Source organism: Anomaloglossus baeobatrachus, chromosome 11 (assembly GCF_048569485.1).
Source record: "Anomaloglossus baeobatrachus isolate aAnoBae1 chromosome 11, aAnoBae1.hap1, whole genome shotgun sequence".
Taxonomy (NCBI): domain Eukaryota; kingdom Metazoa; phylum Chordata; class Amphibia; order Anura; family Aromobatidae; genus Anomaloglossus; species Anomaloglossus baeobatrachus.
Genome location: NC_134363.1, coordinates 178,970,218 through 178,986,897, shown reverse-complemented (window position 1 = coordinate 178,986,897; position 16,680 = coordinate 178,970,218). Strand labels below are relative to the sequence as shown.

At 42.3% G+C, this 16,680-nt stretch overlaps 1 pseudogene; it reads right to left on the bottom strand.

Moving 5' to 3' along the window:
- Nucleotides 1-1,033: 1,033 nt before the first annotated feature.
- On the bottom strand, nt 1,034-8,599 carry LOC142255906 (indolethylamine N-methyltransferase-like; annotated as a pseudogene).
- Nucleotides 8,600-16,680: the final 8,081 nt, after the last annotated feature.

The following is a 16,680-nucleotide window of genomic DNA, read 5'->3' as shown; positions in this document are numbered from 1 at the left end:
TGAGTGTGCAAAATTTTGTGGCTGTAGCTGCGACGGTGCGGTTGCCAATCCCGGACATACATACACACACACATACACACACACACACACATACATACACACATTCAACTTTATATATTAGATATATATATCTCAATGACAGGTATTATGGTGTATTTTTATACATTAGGCATTTTGTTTTTATGGTATCCATCTTGTCTTATAACTAGAACAAAGGGCCGGCACTCCAAATCTTCTGGAAATTTTTAGACTTTATTTTACATAAATATCCAGGCTTAAATAATTACATGTTTCGGCTAATTGTGAGATTTGGATTGCCGATCCTTTGTTCATTTTATATTGTGGATGCCTTACTCGGACACGTGACCTAATAAACCAGAATTCCCCAATAGGAGATGGTAGGCAGTGCTGTTATGATTTCCCGAGTGGTCGAAAAACACATATTATTAATTTTGAGTTCAAATGGCATAGGAGGAGTGCATTTCGCTTGTGTGGGTATTTACTTACCTATTATAGATTGCACTCATGATAGTTACTCGTAAGTAAATATTTGTAAACTCTATAGAGCAAGTGTTAAAAATCCAGCCATAAAAGGGATGAAACAGCCAATGGGACATTCATACCTTTATTATACTATACAAACAAAGTAAGCAGGAAACATGGGAAACAAAGCAACAATGAAAAAGGAGCAGATCCCAAGACATCAAGAACAGAGGCTGCTCCAGATGATGAAGCCACGTCTTAGCATAAATCCACAATAAGTTCTAAACATAGGGGCCCTTAATATATTTAGAACATAAAGTCTAGAACTTTTATCTTACAAGTATGATCCTGTTACACATTTATATGGAAGATATTTCCTGTGATACATGATGTTCCTCACATATTATACTGAAAACAGAAGGATTATATTATTATATACTAATACCACGCAACGCAAATTGCAGATATCAACATCTGAATAAAAACAGGTCACACATCTTTAGAATATTATATTTTATTTTAACATATACATATAACTCTTGACGTGGTCTTAACTTTTTACTTACATCTCCTTGTGAGCTGCAATGAATATGACGGCCTTATAGTCAATAAGGTCACTCACATTCGTTCTCTTCTTCACCTTACAATCATCAATTTTGAAACCTGCATCAACCAGAGCTTTCCTGGCAAAATCCTCATCATGATTGAGAATGTGAAATGTATCTGTACCAGCTGTTGCATACGTTCCCCCTAAACATCCAATTAATATAATGTGTCCTCCGGGATTCAGCAACCGTGAGAACTTCCTGACATTTCTCATGTATTCATCTTTATCTTTGCTAATAAACTCTATAAGGAAAGCGCTGATGATACAATCCGCTGGTGGTAAGACGATCGGATCCACCATATTTCTTTTTTCTAGGTTACATTTTACAACATGTTGAAGAGCCGATCTCACTTTATTTTCTCTTTCCTGTGTCTGTTCACTGGAAAAAAAGAAAAAGGAGAAAAATGATGAAACTTTTTGTCTCACGGACATGGTCATTATTGTCCAGGGTGACATTACGACTTGGGGGGATTACACTGGACTTTAAATACAGGGAATGACTTGAATTCAACCAAATGATGTAATACTACAGATGCATTTTCAATTTATATCTAGAAAAGCAGCCACAGACCACAATAAAGACAAAGGTATCTATTTTCCATCTTTCAGGGTGATATATACTACTGTATCTTTTTTTAATATCCAAATTACTGTATATTTCCTATATATTTGTTCATTGCCAAATATTGAGTACTGAACAGAATAATTTATTTTTTTTTCTTGCATAGTGACAGATTTCGGAGATAAACATTGCCAAATAAACAAGATTTATACCTCTGTTCTAAAGAGCAAAAACATTGTATGTATGGTGCCCTTTCAACACTTCTCATTATAAGAGATGATCGGACTCGTTGAAGTTTGGTTTGGTAGGTTCAGTCGAACTAAAAATGAAGTTTGGTTTGGGACCTCAACTTTATGTGAACCCCTATGGAAGTATCTAATTGGGCAGTTCGGGTCTCCACCTACATGTAGCCTGCCATAAACAGGGTTGTTTTGGTGGAGTTGGTGCACACTACATCTAATCATGCTGTTGTTACCCCCAGTGAAAACTGTCCAAACACTGCACGTGGATCGCACTGAGCTAAGCACTAAGTATACCCAAGCACACTGATGCTCACGGGAGTGAAGTTCATACATAAAGCACCTAAACTCCAAACCCAATCTCAGCTTTTCCATAAAAGTCCAAACACCGAACCTCTAGTTCACTCATCTCTACTCATTATTACACAGAACCGCAATTGAGAATTTTGATCTGAGTGGATAAACGTAGACTTTTCTACTGAAATCCGAGTTTTGGTTTTTAACAATCTACCAAAGTAATATATGGTAAATAGAAGCTATACTGTGGAATAATCTCCCAATTTTGCCATTGTTTTTCTAGTTCAAAAGCAAAAATAACAATCATGTTGGGTTTCTTCTAATGTTTGGGCAATGCCTCACCTGCTTTCTTTATTGTCTACATGAAATTTTGTGGCATGTTCCCAGTCAAACGCTCCTGTACGTTCATCCACCCATCTCTTCAGCTCCATAATGCATCTGTCTTGGATCTTCAGGACTATGATGTGTGTGAAAAAATCACAGGCTGCAAATAAATGATGAACCATGGAACCATGACTGAGGTCAATCAAGACGTCTCCTTTAATGTGACCTGCAGAAAAGAAAATCTAAATATTAAAATTTACATTCTCTGGTTCAAACAAACCAGAAACAGGATTCTCCATTAACTAAAAACACATTCCCCATTAAAAATGAGATTTCTTAATACTGGAAAGAAAATTCAAAGTTAATTTTTCCAGTTTAGTCTATTGGGGTAGAAATATATAATATTGGTAAAGTTTTAACAATATTCTCAAGGTTGTCAAGTATGAAAGGCTGATAATTTCAGACAGAAAGATACAATACAATATTTGTAATATGGAAAGGATCAAAGTTAAATTCCCCTAGTGGGTCTAATAAACAATATGAAAGAAATCGGGCAATTAAGCCCTTAAGGACTGGGAAATTTCCAGTTTTTTGCCTTTTGTTTTTTTCTTACCTTTTTCAAAGATCCATATCTTTTTATTTCTATAAAAACAGTCATATGAGGACTTGATTTTCATAGGACATATTGTAGTTTTGAGCATTACCCTGTAATATTGTCATGCAGTCTGCAAGGCATAAGGGAACTCCTGGTGCAACTCACAGGGTAGACTGGGGACACAATACAATGGAGTGTCTTGGTGCTTGGGAGAAGGGGAGCGAGGTCACCTCATACATACCTTCCCCAGTCTTTGATTACCTGCTTTCCCTGAACTTACCCTGACTAGTGAGAAGGCCAGTGAGGGCACTAGCTTCACCCCTACAATAATACAACACAAGGGTAGGGAGAGAATCAAAGGGAAAATAGACACAAAAAGGAAAACACTCCAAGCTCCTCCAATGCAGCTAAATCCATAGCTGCAATTGACACCTGAGCATCTTCCAGAGACTGACTCCTTCTAAAGTGGACAGCATAAGAATGAAGATTCTATAACCAGCATCAGATAGTAAAACAAGTGACTATTTTTAGCAAAGTGGAGTGGTTACAAAAAGCTGCACCTGAGAGTAAAGCTTGCTTTACACACAACGACATCGCTAATGAGATGTCGTTGGGGTCACGGAATTCGTGATGCACATCCGGCCTCGTTAGCGACGTTGTTGCATGTGAAATGCAGGAGCGACTGTTAACGATCAAAATTACTTACCAAATCGTTGACCATTGACCAGTCGTTCCTATCCCGATTATCGTTGTTGCTGCAGGACGCAGGTTGTTCGTCGTTCCTGTGGCAGCACACATCGCTACATGTGACACCGCAGGAACGAGGAATATCACCATACCTGCGACCGCCCGCAATGAGGAAGGAAGGAGTTGGGCGGGATGTTCGGCCCGCTCATCTCCGCCCCTCCGCTTCTATTGGCCGGCCGCTTAGTGACGCCGCTGTGACGCCGAACAAACCGACCCCTTAGAAAAGAGGCGGTTCGCCGGCCAAAGTGACGTCGCTAAGCAGGTAAGTATGTGTGACGGGTGTTAGCGATGATGTGCGCCAAGGGCAGCGATTTGCCCGTGACGCACAACCGATGGGGGTGGGTGCTTTCACCAGCGACATCGCTAGCGATGTCGCTGTTTGTAAAATCCGCTTAAGGCTCCAAAGGATAGATAGGAAAGAATCTTTAACCCAAAAGCCCCAAAAGAAAGCAGATTCATTTGAATACAGGTTGCAGACCTGCACATAATAAGGCATTGTGACCTGAAAACCTCTCTCTATTAACTTAGCGTTACTTAAAGGGAACATGTCATCAGGTTTTTATACCTTAAACTAATGACTTCCATGTAAAGACGCCATAATGCTGATTACATCAATAACTTTATTTTAGGAGTCTTGGTTTATGATTTAGAGACATTTATTGTTGAATTGTTAAGCTAATGAGCCATACGTAGAGTGGGCAGGCACTACACTTTCGCCTATGTTGTGTCTCTTCCCGCCTCATTTAGTTGTACTCAGTTATGTATGCATCACACAAATGGTTAAGAGTTACAGGAACATTAGAGCACAATAAACTATCCTGTTTCCATAATTCCCAAGTACAAAAAGTACAAAAACAGATCAGCATGTGCAATACTGTTAGAAATGGCAAAACCTCAAATTGTTGAACCACAAGTTGCTATATAGCAGCAATTTGAGTCATTTCAGCCATAATTGAAAACTAAAGCCCACTTTACACGTTGCAATTAGTTGTACAATCGCATTTGCGATGTGACACGCCCAGCTTGCATACGGGATCTATGAGATTTCACGTAGGTCGTTCATTTGCTGTCACACGAGCGTTAGTAGTCTATGTTAAATTGGTCAATTTTGTGTGCGATCCTTTAGATCATGTGTTCTGTGACGTATGCATTGAGCACCTTTTTTTTTTTTTTATTTATTGACTTGCCAAGCGTGTGTAATGTGTAGGGATGCGTTTTTACTATGTCATCTGCCATTCAGCTCTGCTACATGGCCGCTAACAGCAGACATAGACAGCCATGTAGCAGCGGTGAATGGCAGATGACAGCAGACACAGACAGAGCCGCACTGTCAGAATGAACTCGGGTGAACTTCACCCGACTTCATTGTGATGCTGCGGCTCTGTCTGTGTCGCGTCCTGATTAGCGGTCACCTGTGAAGACTCACCGGTGACCGCTAATCTCCTGAGTAACTGAAGTTAGCAGCCCTCTCTCATATACTCACCGATCCCCGATCCCCGGCGCTGCACGGCGTTCTCACTGCTCCGGCGGCTTTTACTGTTTTGAAAAAGCCGGCCGCCCATTAAACAATTTCGTATTCCCTGCTTTCCCCGCCCACCAGCGCCTATGATTGGTTACAGTGAGACACGCCCCCACTCTGAGTGACAGGTGTCACACTGCACCCAATCACAGCAGCCGGTGGGCGTGTCTATACTGTGTAGTGAAATAAATAATTAAATAATTAAAAAAAACGGCGTGCGGTTCCCCCCATTTTTAAAACCAGCCAGATAAAGCCATACGGCTGAAGGCTGGTATTCTCAGGATGGGGAGCTCCACGTTATGGGGAGCCCCCCACCCTAACAATATCAGCCAACAGCCGCCCAGAATTGCCGCATACATTATATGCGACAGTTCTGGGACTGTACCCGGCTCTTCCCGATTTACCCTGGTGCGTTGGCAAATCGGGGTAATAAGGAGTTATTGGCAGCCCATAGCTGCCAATAAGTCCTAGATTAATCATGTCAGGCGTCTATGAGACACCCTCCATGATTAATCTGTAAGTTACAGTAAATAAACACACACACCAGAAAAAAATCCTTTATTAGAAATAAAAACACACACATGTACCCTGGTTCACCACTTTAATCAGCCCCAAAAAGCCCTCCTTGTCCGGCGTAATCCAGGATGATCCAGCGTCGCATCCAGCGCTGCTGCATGGAGGTGACCGGAGCTGCAGCACACACAGCCGCTCCGGTCACCTCCACACAGCAAATGAACACAGCCGCGCGATCAGCTGAGCTGTCACTGAGGTTACCCGCGGCCACCGCTGCATCCACCGGTGGCCGCGGGTAACCTCAGTGACAGCAGCTGATCGCACGGCTGTCTTCATTTGCTGTGTGGAGGTGACCGGAGCGGCTGTGTCTGCTGCGGCTCCGGTCACCTCCATGCAGCTGCGGTGGAAGCGACGCTGGATCATCCTGGATTACGCCGGACAAGGAGGGCTTTTTGGGGCTGATTAAAGTGGTGAACCAGGGTATATGTGTGTGTTTTTATTTCTAATAAAGGATTTTTTCGGGTGTGTGTTTATTTACTGTAACTTACAGATTAATCATGGAGGGTGTCTCATAGACGCCTGACATGATTAATCTAGGACTTATTGGCAGCTATGGGCTGCCAATAACTCCTTATTACCCCGATTTGCCAACGCACCAGGGTAAATCGGGAAGAGCCGGGTACAGTCCCAGAACTGTCGCATATAATGTATGCGGCAATTCTGGGCGGCTGTTGGCTGATATTGTTAGGGTGGGGGGCTCCCCATAACGTGGAGCTCCCCATCCTGAGAATACCAGCCTTCAGCCGTATGGCTTTATCTGGCTGGTTTTAAAAATGGGGGGAACCGCACGCCGTTTTTTTTAATTATTTAATTATTTATTTCACTACACAGTATAGACACGCCCACCGGCTGCTGTGATTGGGTGCAGTGTAACACCTGTCACTCAGAGTGGGGGCGTGTCTCACTGTAACCAATCATAGGCGCTGGTGGGCGGGGAAAGCAGGGAATACAAAATTGTTTAATGGGCGGCCGGCTTTTTCAAAACAGTAAAAGCCGCCGGAGCAGTGTGAATGCCGTGCAGCGCCAGGGATCGGGGATCGGTGAGTATATGAGAGAGGGGGATAGACTGACATGGACAGAGAGTGAGGGACAGAGATAGTGACGGACTGACAGAGATTAGTGCATGACAGACATTGTGAGGCGCTTCAGAACGCAGCTTTTCAGCTGCGCTCTGAAGCAGACCTTTTTTAAGCTGCGGTGCAGAGCGCACACCTGCGCACATAGCATCAGACAACAAAATCGTATGAGGGATGTCACACGTTACAATTGACTAGGTTCGTGCAACAAAACGCTCAATTCTAGAGAATGATACGATGTGTTTGCGATCAACGGTTTTGCGTTCAATCCTGATCGCATGTAGCTGTCACACGCAGATACCTCACAAACGATGCCGGATGTGCGTCACTTACAACTTGACCCCAACGACGGATTGTGAGATATATTGAAGCGTGTGTAGCGGGCTTAAGAATAACTCTTATTTTACTCTCAAACTTTTTTTTATTGTTCTGATTATAAAAGATTGGGAAACAATGACTCTACTCAACCCAATCACCTTATATTCTACATCATATTTTATGGACGGAGCTTTACCCAATTTTCTTTGGTTTATAATAAATAGAAGACAATTGGTTTAACTTTTTCTGATCACTTTAGCCCTTGAAAAGAAATGTGTCTAAGTTTTATCTAGTTCTTTACAATTGTAATCAATAGAAATATAGAAAGATTACGATAAATACCTTTTGTGAAAGTTTTTGTAATATTTTCAATGGGAAATTCTATGGAATCTTCTCCAAAGACCATGTCTTTTTTACCTGAAAAATAAGTCTCCAGACTCTGTCTGGAATCTACGCCATCAACATGGTAGAGCTTATAGCTGCAAGAATCCATCGTCTAGTCTTGTATCACAGATGGGGTGGCTCCTTCTACACTGGTGCTTAAGATCTTATTATAATAAGTAGAAATCAATTTAGAAAGTGGTAAGAAAGAATTATCAGGTGATGAGTCATCGTCTTTAAATAGAGTTATAGGATTGTACCATTACTTACAAGGTGACCAAGGGATATTGACTTACAAATATTGAAGACTAATAGTGATCAAATACTGTGTATGTGAACATGGCCTCAGGAAAACATATCACAGAACATTTCGACCTATGAAAGTACATTCTCAAGGATATGTGTGAAAGATAAACTATTCAGTATGCATGGAATAGAAGTTGTGAGCCACTCAGTACCACCATTTCTTCACACTGACCAAGCCGGCTTCTACACACATTAGAGATGTTCTTGAAAAACTTTTGCATAGTTCAAAACGATGGACAATATCAGTTTTTCTCATTGCTTTATCAATAAATACAAGATTAAAGCAGAATACTTTGTGTTAATCCACTTCAGTGTTGAGGTTACTGCAATATATGATAGTGTTGCACCTCAGACCTTTCCTTGATTATGAAATTGTTAGAATTGGTCTTTTTTCTTCAACTTGGCATAACCAGATAAGTCAACACAGAATCAATCAGTAAATAATCGAGATAAGCAATTCATTTGAAATGAAATCAAATTCATGTTGAATTTTTTAGGAATTCTCTGAACTCGGAAAATTTGAATCATTGGCAAATCACTTTGCAAAAATCACCTTGAATGTCCTCCTCCATTCTATACATTACAAACAATTAAATCAGCAAGAAAATGATTACGTGACCTTGTGTGGTCAAGCACACTTCTCCATAATATCTTGCTGCTTCTTTATATAGGATAGCAAATCAGGAGCCAGTATAAAAGCAGAAATAGGAGGTGTAACATTTTGTAGTGACTCTGGATAGTTGGAGATTGAAAAAAAGAGAAAAAGGAGCCAGCACGATCTGAAATTGGCATGCATCATATAAAAAGTGAAAATTCACAGATTTATTCCAACTGTACTATAATAAAAAAATAAGATTTTTAGCAAATAATTGATCAATTCTTTGAGCCACCCCTGCCAACGTCACGGCAAATCTCAATAGGGGGGTCCTACACTATATTCTGTATTTCATGTGCCATGCGGCCTCCTAGATAAAGTTAAAAACAGAACCATAATGGAGCACACATACCTGTAACCTGTATATATAACCGCTTCTATGTTGCAAAAGAGGCAATTGTGGATAGAGACAAGCCCAGGTCCCAGCATGTGGAGCAAGCTCTACACATACCAGGACTATATCAGAACTGACCCTCCCAGTGCCAAACAGCAACCATTGATAAAGGCGGACCAGATCCAAGTATGGTGCTTAATTAGCATTGCCTGTGGAAAGGGGTGAGGTAACTGAATCTGAACAGCTACCAACAGGAGGAATACATTGCAAACCAAAATCAGGCATGCATGGTATGGTGATGGTCAGTCACCAGAATTGTAGCATAACTACAGTCATAACAGAGAAAAAGGAGCCAGCATGATCTGAAATTGGCATGCATCATATAAAAAGTGAAAATTCACAGATTTATTCCAACTGTACTATAATAAAAAAATGAGATAGTTAGAGATTGTCACAGTTGACAACAGAAATATAGACTGAACAAATTGTGTAGTTAGTGTGTGTGACAATACATTAGTCTGGATACCCTCTCAGACCAGAGACTTAGTGGATCCACCCCACTGCCCCACACAGCTGTCCCAGGAGAATGTTCACCATCTTTAGATCCACACAGACTGGCCGGTAATGATAGTAAAATGATATTTTCTATAGGAATAGAGCAATTGTGTTTTGCTCTTCAGTTACCTTAATTGAGTGACCTATTTGGATTGATCCATATTTGATTCCATTGTTTAAAAGAACACATTTTAGGCTTCACTTAAAACTGTATATAAATAAAGATGAAAGAATCTGAGGGTTGTTGTTTGGATTTTTTTTAAAAACTGAGTTTGGGATCGGATTTCGGGCTTTCATATATGATGTTAACTTACGCAAGAATTGCTGTGCTTGGGTACATTCGGTGCTCAGCCCAGTGTGAGCCGCTTGCAGTGTTTGAAAAGCTCACACTGGGGGTAAAAACAGTGAAGGACGTATATTGCTCCTGGAAAAACAGTTGCTTCCTTCTGCTCAGGCAATGTTTTCCAAATCTGAGGACTGTTTTTTCCAGCAGGACAATGCGCCATGCCACACAGCTAGGTCAATCAATGTGTGGATGATGGACCACCATATAAAATGGCAAGCCCAATCTCCAGATATGAACCCCATTGAAAACCTCTGAAATATAATCAAGAACAAGATGGATAGTCACAAGTGTTAAAGAAGACACCATTTTGTTGGCTCAGCCATTTTGTCTTGTAAAGTATATTTCTCTATTCAAGCCAATTAAAGTTCATCATGTACTATTCTGTACAGTGTGATAAACAACTTATGTTAAATTTGGCAGAACATGAGTACCTGGCAGGACAAAATGCATTTTTGTATTATTATATCCTTTTATTTCCTTTTACTCCCTTAGTTCTCCAAAATCAAGTTTATTTCATAAACAACATGTGTTGACCTACGGGTTAACTCGTAATATTTTTTAAAATATGTGTACTTGGCAGGATCTTGATATTATATTCTTCTTACTCCCTTATCTTTCTGGGAATATTATAAATACCAAGGTCAAATTGACCCAAAGAATGTCCATTCTAGCCAAATTGCAAGATGTTCTACAAACAGGTCAAAATTGATGAATTACTCTGCAAATATGTAATTTGTCCAAGAAAACCCCCGCTTCTAGTGTAATCTCTTGATCACCATCTATTTTTATTTACTTTAGAAAACCTATATATTATCCCTCTATTACAATAAAAAGGTGTGACACTCATAACCTAAGGCTCTGAGTCTGTATCTTTCTTGGTGAGCATCTCCAAGATACGGCTGCCGATCCAACCATCTTGTACTACCTGAAACAGAAAAGAGTCTCCCAACTCTGCAATTTGGAGGCCCCAGCGAGATTCCCTTTTTCCTCTTTGAATTCATCTGGGACTGAACAAAGCAGTCTGCCTGGTTTAAATAGAAAATACCAGACCCATGGTAAGTTGAGCCTTTGATCTCAAGAGTATTTTCTCTTCAAGGAAGGTAGCAGGCACGGGTCAGTCTCAGGGGAATAGAAACGGGAAACTAAAGGTCGTCAGGTAGATTGTATGTTATATGTTGTTTGTTTTGTATATGTTTTGTATATTATTTGTTCTGTCCTCGTTTGTCTTGTTTGTTTATCTGTGTGTATGTTATGCTTAAAATTTTTGCTGGTCACTGTTTTATTTGTTTGTGTTCTGTAACTAACTTAACCATACTAACCCATTAACCCACTAAAATCAAGTTAATATTTGGCTGCTTGTTGCTACGTTTCGTTAATAGAAGGTAATCTTCTCTGTAACTTTTCCTGATTAGACCTGCTTGCAGCAAGGTGAAAGAGGAGAATAAAAAAGCTGCAGCATTTTGACATTATGACCCTCCCTCCTTGTACAGAACAGAACAGAGAACTAATTCACGGTGGAATGACGTGCTGTAGATGTCAAAATAGCATAGCAGGATAGGGAAACATTTAGCAGGTATTCAGACAGAGTTTTAATTTTTGTTGACCTTGTAAATTTTGGCAGATGCTGAAGTTTGGGCTTTGACATATACGCATGCAGGGGATAGAAGTTCTGTTAATATAAGGATTAATTCACATTTTTACCCGCCAAAGGGAAGTTCTGGATTATCTTTAGAACAAGTGGCTGTTCAGTGTATACTCACAGGAGAAAGATGTGATGATGCATTGTTGATTTGTTCAAACGCGTTTGAAAATTTCCGCCTCTTTGAGTATACAATCGATAATAATTATTATGGATGTAAGATGCTTCTGAATTTATTCTAAGCAATATATGACGTGTGAAAACTGCCTTTTTCAGTTACGTTGGTAAGGAAAGGTAGATCACGGGTGTGGTGTTTAGAAAGGAATCATTAAAGACATGTTATGATTATAAAAAGAGGGATAAGGAATATAGGGTCATTCCTCTGCATTTTGTACCCTATCCTCATGCATTGGGTAAGATTGGAATTTTATGGTAAAAAATCGATGGTTTATAGAGGTATCTGCTTCGGATGATTCAGATGCATGAGGAGTATAAAGCAATTGTTCTCAGAGGTGTGCTGTATTCATTTGTCTGTCTTTATTTGTTTAGGCATCTGTGTATCAGGATTAGAAAAGAACGGAAAGTTGAAGTTGCTTTAATTGCCTTTGAGACTGACGGTTCAGGATACTGGCTAGAGGATATTAATGCTCATTCAAACATTAAGGGAATCAGTGGAGGTCTAGCCAACAGATAGCGGGATTTCTGAAGATAGGGGCCGCTACTAATGAACAGGTGCTATGGGAACCAGTCTCACCAGACGTTTTACTAAATCAGAGCAGAATATGGATCCAAGGTTTAAGATGATTGATTTAGTGAGAATGGAGTTTGGGGATAAGGCAGTTAAGGATATAGCAAAAATATTGAAAAAATCTGGTATTCCTAGAACAGGTTGTTTAGACCTTCAGAGGTGGTGGCAATTCAGCCGTGAGAATGACCAATGGATTAAGAAGCATGGATACAATGCTCAGGTGGCAGCGTGGATCCGGACTCCTGACCACCATCATCCCTTTATAAATGACGATGACGATGAGTATAGATGGAAAGGCAGAATGAATAGTGCATTGTATGGAACACCAAGTCAGAAGGGACCTTAATCACCGTTTGCCCCTCCAAAGGTGGGAACAAGTGTACTTTACGCAGAAGTGAGTATGACACCATCAAAATCTGTATCTAGTGTTAATACACTGCCCTACACACCCGCAGTAACACAGACACCAGGTGTGATACAGCGCTCAGCAGAATATGTACCCTATCCAGGGATGTGTCAAGGTTCCCCTCCTGCATATGATACAAGAACTCTTATACCTCCATTACCTGATACACCTGTCTGTAGTTTCCTTGCCTCACTAGGAGATCGTAGTCATAACTTAACTAGAGATGAGCGAACCGGTCCCGGTTCGGCTCGAGGCGGTTCGCCGAACGGGGGGTCTGGCTCGAGTTCGGCTCGTCGAACGTTCGACGAACCGAACTCGAGCCCATAGGAAACAATGGCAGGCAATCACAAACACAGTAAAACACCTAGAAAACACCCTCAAAGGTGTCCAAAAGGTGACAAACAACTCACAACACAACACAAACACATGGGAAAGTGACAAGGACATGTACTCATGCGAAAACAAAACAGCTGGACAAGGAAAAAGAGGAGGACACACAGATATAGGCATGGCACGCCCTTCTAAAGTCATGTAAAACACCGCAAGGTGACTCCAAGCGGAGTCTCCCTTTTTTCCAAAAATTGGGCCCCACACACCCACCCCTTCAGTGGCAGCAGTTGTGCCCCAGTTGTACACTTCACAGCTAGATTTGCATCAAGCACATTCAAAAATACGCCATTCTTATCCGTCCCCAGGATGACACCGGGGTAGGTAGCAAAGTCTTTCCTGATCCCAGCTCTGTTCATCTTGGCTTCTTTTAAAAACACAGCAAGCAAGGGTTACTCCAAGCGGAGTCTCCCTTTTTTCCAAAAATTGGGCCCCACACACACCCACCCCTTCAGTGGCAGCACTTGGGCCCCAGTTGTACACTTCACAGCTAGATTTGCATCAAGCACATTCAAAAATACGCTATTCTTAACCGTCCCCAGGATGACACCGGGGTAGGTAGCAAAGTCTTTCCTGATCCCAGCTCTGTTCATCTTGGCTTCTTTTAAAAACACAGCAAGCAAGGGTTACTCCAAGCGGAGTCTCCCTTTTTTCCAAAAATTGGGCCACACAGACACCCACCCCATCAGTGGCAGCACTTGGGCCCTAGTTGCAAACAGGATGTTTTGATTTGCATCAAGCACATTCAAAAATACGCTATTCTTAGCCGTCCACAGGATGACACCGGGGTAGGTAGCAAAGTCTTTCCTGATCCCAGCTCTGTTCATCTTGGCTTCTTTTAAAAACACAGCAAGCAAGGGTTACTCCAAGCGGAGTCTCCCTTTTTTCCAAAAATTGGGCCACACAGACACCCACCCCATCAGTGGCAGCACTTGGGCCCTAGTTGCAAACAGGATGTTTTGATTTGCATCAAGCACATTCAAAAATACGCTATTCTTAGCCGTCCCCAGGATGACACCGGGGTAGGTAGCAAAGTCTTTCCTGATCCCAGCTCTGTTCATCTTGGCTTCTTTTAAAAACACAGCAAGCAAGGGTTACTCCAAGCGGAGTCTCCCTTTTTTCCAAAAATTGGGCCACACAGACACCCACCCCATCAGTGGCAGCACTTGGGCCCTAGTTGCAAACAGGATGTTTTGATTTGCATCAAGCACATTCAAAAATACGCTATTCTTAGCCGTCCCCAGGATGACACTGGGGTAGGTAGCAAAGTCTTTGCTGACCCATGACTTGTTCATCTTGGCTTCTTTTAAAAACAATGTAAGCAAGGGTTACTCCAAGCGGAGTCTCCCCTTTTTTCCAAAAATTGGGCCCCACACACACCCACCCATTCAGTGGCAGCAGTTGTGCCCCAGTTGTACACTTCACAGCTAGATTTGCATCAAGCACATTCAAAAATACGCCATTCTTATCCGTCCCCAGGATGACACCGGGGTAGGTAGCAAAGTCTTTCCTGATCCCAGCTCTGTTCATCTTGGCTTCTTTTAAAAACACAGCAAGCAAGGGTTACTCCAAGCGGAGTCTCCCTTTTTTCCAAAAATTGGGCCACACAGACACCCACCACATCAGTGGCAGCACTTGGGCCCTAGTTGCAAACAGGATGTTTTGATTTGCATCAAGCACATTCAAAAATACGCTATTCTTAGCCGTCCCCAGGATGACACCGGGGTAGGTAGCAAAGTCTTTGCTGACCCATGACTTGTTCATCTTGGCTTCTTTTAAAAACAATGTAAGCAAGGGTTACTCCAAGCGGAGTCTCCCTTTTTTCCAAAAATTGGGCCACACAGACACCCACCCCATCAGTGGCAGCACTTGGGCCCTAGTTGCAAACAGGATGTTTTGATTTGCATCAAGCACATTCAAAAATACGCTATTCTTAGCCGTCCACAGGATGACACCGGGGTAGGTAGCAAAGTCTTTCCTGATCCCAGCTCTGTTCATCTTGGCTTCTTTTAAAAACACAGCAAGCAAGGGTTACTCCAAGCGGAGTCTCCCTTTTTTCCAAAAATTGGGCCACACAGACACCCACCCCATCAGTGGCAGCACTTGGGCCCTAGTTGCAAACAGGATGTTTTGATTTGCATCAAGCACATTCCAAATCCACAAGCATTTACTCTCCCCAGGATGACACAGGGGTAGTAAATTCCTTCTGGATCCATGACTTGTTCATTTTGATGAACGTCAGTCTGTCCACATTGTCACTGGACAGACGCGTGCGCTTATCTGTCAGCACACACCCAGCAGCACTGAATACACGTTCAGAGACAACGCTGGCAGCTGGACACGACAAAATCTCCAAGGCGTAAGTTGCGAGCTCTGGCCATTTTTGTAGGTTTGAAGCCCAAAAGGAGCAAGGCTCCAGTTGCACAGTCATGGCATCGATGTTCATTTGGAGATACTCCTGTATCATCCTCTCCAGCCGTTGACTATGTGTCAGACTTGTTGTCTCTGGTGGCCTTGCAAAAGAGGGTCTAAAAAAATTATGAAAAGATTCCATAAAATTGCTGTTACCGGCACCAGAAAAGGTCCTACTGGTACGGGTAGACTGTTGAAGATGACGAGACCGTCCCATGTTTGTCAAGTTACAACTGGGAGATTCACTCCCTGCACCTGCACGGTTGTTTGGTGGAAAAGCCGAGCTAAGATCTAGTAACAGCTTCTGCTGATACTCCTGCATACGTGCGTCCCTTTCTATGGCTGGAATTATGTCACAAAATTTGGACTTGTACCGGGGATCTAATAGTGTGGCAATCCAGTAGTCATCATCACTTCTAATTTTGACAATACGACTGTCATGTTGGAGGTAGTGCAACAAAAAGGCACTCATGTGTCTTGCGCAGCCATGCGGACCAAGTCCATGCTGTGTTTGTGGCATAGAGGTGCTACCCGTTCTTTCTTCCTCTGACATCTGACCCCAACCTCTTTCAACTGAAATTTGACCAAGGTCTCCCTCATCCGCTGAGTCTTCCATGTCCATGGACAGTTCGTCCTCCATTTCTTCATGTTCTCCTGCACCTTGCTCAACATTTCGCCTGCTACTATGCGCCCTTGTCGATCCCTGTCCCCCATGGTCCCATGCCTGCTGCGTTGGTGATGATGAACGTCTGGACCTTCGTGATGTTGTTGTCCCTTGTGCATATGAATCCTCCTGTAGTTCCTCCCCTTCATGTTGTCCCACCCCCTGACTCCGAATAGTGTTTAGCGTGTGCTCCAGCATGTAAATGACTGGAATCGTCATGCTGATAATGGCATTGTCAGAGCTAAACATATTCGTCGCCATGTCGAAACTGTGCAGAAGGGTGCATAGGTCCTTGATCTGAGACCACTCCATCAGGGTGATCTGCCCCACCTCTGCATCTCGTTGGCCCAGGCTATACGTCATGACGTATTGCACCAGGGCTCTGCGGTGCTGCCACAGTCGCTGTAACATGTGGAGAGTTGAATTCCAGCGTGTCGCCACATCGCATTTCAGGCGATGAACCGGCAGGCCGAAAGACTTCTGGAGCGATGCAAGTCGCTCTGCTGC